This window comes from Sphaerodactylus townsendi, linkage group LG15 (assembly GCF_021028975.2).
Source record: "Sphaerodactylus townsendi isolate TG3544 linkage group LG15, MPM_Stown_v2.3, whole genome shotgun sequence".
Taxonomy (NCBI): domain Eukaryota; kingdom Metazoa; phylum Chordata; class Lepidosauria; order Squamata; family Sphaerodactylidae; genus Sphaerodactylus; species Sphaerodactylus townsendi.
The window spans coordinates 26,744,334-26,750,707 of NC_059439.1; positions in this window are offsets into that span (position 1 = coordinate 26,744,334).

Consider the following 6,374-nt stretch of genomic DNA (forward strand, 5'->3'; position numbering starts at 1 on the left):
ACCTGGAGATTGGCAATTGCACTAGAGCAGGGGTAGGGAACCTGCAGCTTGAGAGCCGCATGCGGCTCTTCTGCCCTTGCACTGTGGCTCCACGAGCCAAGCCGCTGGCCCCATCCTTGCCCTCCCTGCAGGCAGCAGGGTGGGCGCACCAACTGCCTGCGGCCAGCCGCGCCGCGCCGCGGGCTTCCCCTCTCGCCTGCCCCGTTGGAGCGGGGCAGATGCTTTCCTGGCGGCCGGCGAGGCCAAGCTGCTGGCCCCATCCTTGCCCGCCCTGCAGGCAGCCAGGCGAACACATCCATGCGCTTCTCAGAATGAGCGGAGTAAAAGGTAAAAAAACCCAATATATACAGTGTTATCTTTATTTTAAATGTCAAAAATTATTTGCGGCTCCAAGTGTTTTCTTTTCCCATGGAAAATGGGTCCAAATGGCTCTTTGAGTGTTAAAGGTTCCCTGCCCCTGCACTAGAGGGACTGACACAGGCATGCCACAGTAGAAACAGTAGAAACAAAGAATCCTGTCTGTGGCATCATAAAGAGCCACTCCAATCTAATTCCCAGGGATTTAAGGGGGGGGGGTCATAACTCACTACATAATATTGTATCATTAGGTTGCAATCCTACGCATAACTACCTAGGAGAAAGCCGCATTGAACCTACTACTACTTGTAAGGCCCATTAGATGACAAAGGAACAAAGGGTGTGCTAAAAGATGGCAGGGAGATTGCAGAGAAGCTGAATGAATTCTTTGCATCTGTCTTCACCCAAGAGGAGGTGAGGAACATTCCTGCACCTGAACCAAGCTTCTTAGGAGGCAAATCCGAGGAACTAGCGAAGATAGTGGTAGACAAGGAAGAAGTTCTGGCAGCCATTGATAAACTAAATTTTACCAAATCCCCTGGCCCAGATTGCATTCACCCAAGAGTTCTTAAAGAGCTCAAGCATGAAATTGCTGATGTTCTCACTTTAATATGCAACTTATCCCTGAAATCAGGCTCCATCTCTGAAGACTGGAAGATGGCCAATGTCACACCAATCTTTAAGAAAGGATCTAGGGGGGACCCGGGAAATTACAGGCCAGTCAGTTTGACATCTGTTCCTGGTAAATTAGTAGAATCTATCATTAAAGATAAAATTATAAAACATGTAGAAAAGCAAGACCTGCTGAGAAAGAGTCAGCATGGCTTTTGCAGAGGCAAATCCTGTCTTACAAACTTACTAGAGTTCTTTGAGGGTGTAAACAGGCATGTGGACAGGGGTGAACCGGTGGACATTGTCTACTTGGATTTCCAAAAGGCTTTTGACAAAGTTCCTCACCAGAGACTGTTGAGAAAAACTCCAGCAATGAAGGGAATAAGAGGGGAAGTCCTCCTATGGATTAAAAACTGGTTGAGAAACAGGAAACAAAGAGTGGAGTGTAAATGGGAAGTTCTCACAATGGAGAGATGTAGGGAGTGGTGTCACCCAAGGATCCGTTTTGGGACCAGTGCTCTTTAACCTATTCATAAATGACCTGGAAGTAGGGGTGGGTAGCGTGGTGGCCAAGTTTGCAGATGATACCAAATTATGTAGGTTGGTGAGAACCACAAAGGATTGCGAAGAGCTCCAAGTGGACCTTGATAAATTAGGTGAGTGGGCTCAGAAATGGCAAATGCAGTTCAATGTAGCAAAATGTAAAGTGATGCACATAGGGGCAAAAAATACAAACGTCACATAGACGCTACAGGGGGCAGTGCTATCACTCACAGGCCAGGCAAGCGATGTAGGCGTCTTTAGTTGATAGTTCCATGGGAATGTCAACTCAATGCATAGGCACAGCTGTGAAAAAAGGCAAACTCTATGCTTTGGGGATCATTAGAAAAGGAATTGATAATAAAACTGCAAAGATTGTCATGCCCTTATATAAAGCAGTGAATGCTGACCGCACTTGGAGTACTGTGTCCAGTTCTGGTCGCCGCATCTCAAAAAGGATATTGAGGGAGATAGAAAAAAGTACAGAGAAGGGCAACAAGGATGATTGAGGGACTGGAGCACCTTCCCTATGAGGAGAGGCTGCAGCGTTTGGGACTCTTTAGTTTGGAGAGGAGGCGGCTGAGGGGGGATATGATTGAAGTCTACAAAATTATGCATGGGGTAGAAAATGTTGACAGACATTTTTCTCTCTTTCTCACAATACTAGAACCAGGGGACATTCATTGAAAATGCTGGGGGGAAGAATTAGGACTAATAAAAGGAAACACTTTTTCACGCAACGTGTGATTGGTGTTTGGAATATGCTGCCACAGGAGGTGGTGATGGCCACTAACCTGGATAGCTTTAAAAGGGCCTTGGACAGATTTATGGAGGAGAAGTTGATTTATGGCTACCAATCTTGATCCTCCTTGTTCTGAGATTGCAAATGCCTTAACAGACCAGGTGATCGGGAGCAACAGCCGCAGAAGGCCATTGCGTTCACATCCTACATGTGAGCTCCCAAAGGCACCTGGTGGGCCACTGCGAGTAGCAGAGAGCTGGACTAGATGGACTTTGGTCTGATCCAGCTGGCTTGTTCTTATGTTCTTATGTAAGCTTTGTTTATTCCCAGACACGTTTCAGGGATGGCTTTTGGAACAGAAGAAGCGCTTGGATTTACACCCCACCTTTCTGTCCTGTAAGGAGACTCAAGGTGGCATACAAGCTCCTTTCCCTTCCTCTCCCCATAACAGACAACCTTGTGAGGTAGGTGGGGCTGAGAGAGTTCCGAAGGACTGTGACTAGCCCAAGGTTCCCCAGCAGGAATGTAGGAGTGCGGAAACACATCTGGTTCACCAGATAAGCCTCTGCCACTCAGGTGGACAAGTGGGGAATCAAACCCAGCCTCCCAGATTAGAATCTACCTCCTCTTAACCACTACACCACACTGGCTTTGATGGGTTCGATTGCATTTTGCTGGATACAACAACATGAGTCCTTAGTCAATATATGTGTTTCTCAGACCCATGAAAACTTTTGTTACAAGCCTTTTGGGAAATCTTGAAGCCGTCCCCACAGGTCTCTTTTGTTTTGTTGTTATGGCAAAAAGTCAAGGTGCTGAGCTGCCCTCACTAGAATTAGCTATAAACTGTAGATGGGACCTTCCAGTTTGACAAACGAACCCCTCATCGCAAAGTCTACGGGAATAAATGCAGCATTCTGTCCCAGAAGGTCACAAAGACAAGGAAGGCGCTTCTCTGTTTGTATTTGTCATTATGATCTATGGGCACGAGGTGGCACCATTCGGCGCTTTTTTCCCTACAGTGAAACCCTTCCTTACACGGCAGTGGGAGAAAGATCTTACGGCAGATGCCCCCTTGAGGGTGGCGTTCCTCACATGACGTAAGTTACAATTTGATCCCACTTACTTTTCAGGGATTGAGCCCGGGACTTTCTACAGGCTGTGCCCCAGAACTACACCCCCTCTTCGCCCATTCTGCCTGGGATGGTTTGGAAGAGGAAAGACAACCAAGGCAGCCCTCTGATATTATTACAGCAAGACCAATGGAGGGAAAGACTGAATAAATTGTGATCCTTAGAAGATATGGTCGGAGGCCGGAGTTTTCTAGTAACGTTACTATAGGTTTTAGCAAGACTGCACAGGCACTTTACAAGTGTAGCTATATTAACTTTTTAATCTTTTGTCACAATCAAAGGTATTTGACCTACTACTTGCTTTTTCGCGAGTTGACCTTTTAGTAAACAGTCACCGACTGTGTATAAGTGCACTTCTCAGTTTGTATTATTATGTGCTGGTCTTTGACTGCAATAAAGAATTTGACTTTGACAGCAAGACCAAAATTATGTGACTGTAGTCTCCCATGTGTTCATTTATATTTACTCCCAGCTAAATGTGCAGCACAGGGGACGACAGACTTACTGGAATAGAAACTTTCAAGAGGTAAAAAGGTGAAGGAAGTTCTCTGTGCAAGCACTGGATTATTACTGACCTATGGATGATGTCACCTCATGATTTTGACTTGGCAGACGAAGGCCCCTTCCTCACATGCAGAATAATGCACTTTCAATCCACTTTCATAAGCATAAGCATTTTATTGTCATTGTGCACGCACAACGAAATTTACAGCAGCATTCCTCGATGCACACAATTTCAGACTCATACCCCATCCTCACTTTCCCCTTCCTCCACCCATCCCTACACAGCCCCAAACACATCAACACGAAGCCACGAAGTTCAGTATAGCCACAGCTCTAGAGTAGAAGCTGTCTCTAAGCCTCTTTGTCCAAGTTTTTATAGACCTGTATCGTCTTTCACAATTGTTTGCAAGTGGATTTTGCTCTTCCGCACAGTCAAATCCAGCTGCAAAGTGCATTGAAAGTGGATTGAAAGTGCATTATTCTGCATGGGCGATAGGGGCCTGTTTACAGGCTGGCTTGCCATCACCTTTCCCGGTCATCTACACTTCATTCCAAGAAAGCTAAGTACTCATTTTACTGATGTCGGAAGGATGGAAGGCTGAGTAAACCTTGAGCTGGCTACCTGCAGCTTACCACTCTGCGCCCAGGTTCACAAAGGAGAGTTCACTTAATCAGATACATGAAGCAGGGTGCAAAATATGCATGTTTGAGCGATAAAAGATAATCCACAGTGCAAAAGAGATCCTCAAGTGACACCACCCCCCACCCCCCGCCAAAACACAAGAGGAATAAATATTTCAGGTTTTTTTATTAGTAAAACAGAGAAAAATAATTTCTCCAGTTAGGCCATACTGGTATCACACTCTGATCTAATATGGCTGAAACTGGATCCAGGGGAAGCAGCTTCTAACCTTTCTAAAAATCTAGACAGAAGCCTTTCATCTTTAGTTGGTGTTAAAGCATTTACAGAGAAGATCCCAGACTTTTTAAATTGTATAGTTCACTAGCTGAACTCTCAACACAATGCTTAAAAAAAATACTCCCATCCCCCCATCCCAATAAAAACAGTTGGCTTGTATGTGAATATATTTTGCTTCTGCAGCTACAAAAACCGATAGGAATAAGTAAAAGACACCTTTCATTGTTTTTTTTCACAACAATCATGCGAGGTAGGTCCTGATTCATTCCATTTTGCTCATGGGAGACGAAATAGCTGCACACAGATTTTGAAAGCTGTGTCTCCCACGGCCACCATTCAGTGAACCGCGTTCGGTTGAATTATTTTCGTTTTCTTTATAAAGCCTTTGAGCCCCCTCCCCCTCCCAAAATAAAACAAAGCTTTTATTATGTTTTTCGTTTAAAAACAAAAGTACAAACAGCACTCAAAACACCGTGTTAGGCACAGGCAGAGAATAACAGGGCCAAGTCAGATTAATATACTTCCAAAAAGACAGTGACCCAAACTTCCTTTAGGCATGACAGTTTAGGCTGGGTAAGTGCATCACCGTGTGAGTGGCAGTATGCATCGCAAGAGATTTACCACTGAAAGTGCCGTAGTGTGGAAGGCGGGTGTTTGCACTGAGATACATTTCCAGTTTATGCCTATGCCTCCCATTCCACAAAAGGCAACCGCTGGATCCAAGTGAAAGAAAAAGGCCCCTTCCGCACATGCAGAATAATGCACTTTCAATCCACTTTCAATGCACTTTGCAGCTGGACTTTACTGTGTCCATCGGCCATTACAAAGGGTCGCTACATATCTATCCCTCTCCAGGATCGGGTCTGTCCACACTGTAAAAACCAAGTGGAGACTCTTGCTCACATTATACTTGACTGTCCGAGATATGTGAGCATTAGGAATTTCTCTCCTGGGCGGGTCTTAGACAAATCTGAAACAGACTTCTGACAATTCTGTTGTGGAGTTTTTGTTAAATAACACAGAGGGGAAAAAAGAACTTGGAAAAGTTTCCAAGTTTGCTACTTGGAAAAAGTAGCAAAATTTCTTTTACAAGTGACAGAATTTTCTAAGTAACGTCCAATGCTAGATACAGTTTATCTGTCTGTGTTTTGAATGTACTCTTGATTTGTATTTCAGAAATGTCTGCAATGCTCTGGAGCCTATTTTAATATGCCTAATAAAGGTTGTTGTATTATTATTATTTACTGTGCAGAATAGCAAAACCCACTTGCAAACAATTGTGAAAGTGGATTGAAAATGCATTATTCTGCATGTGCGGAAGGGGCCTTAAAGAGAAGCCACAGCTCGGAAAACACAGATAGAAAAATAGACACACGTCCCTCAAATGATCACGAGTGAAAATTTCTAACACATGGAAATTCATGTTTTACAGGTTGACAAAGGTGTTTGTGCAGATCTCTTAGTCAATGTAACTAAAAACATCTGTCCCTCCCCCCCTCCCGGTAGAAATTATACATTAAGATATGACCTCTCCTACTATTAGGCCTCTTTTTTACTGTACCAAAGT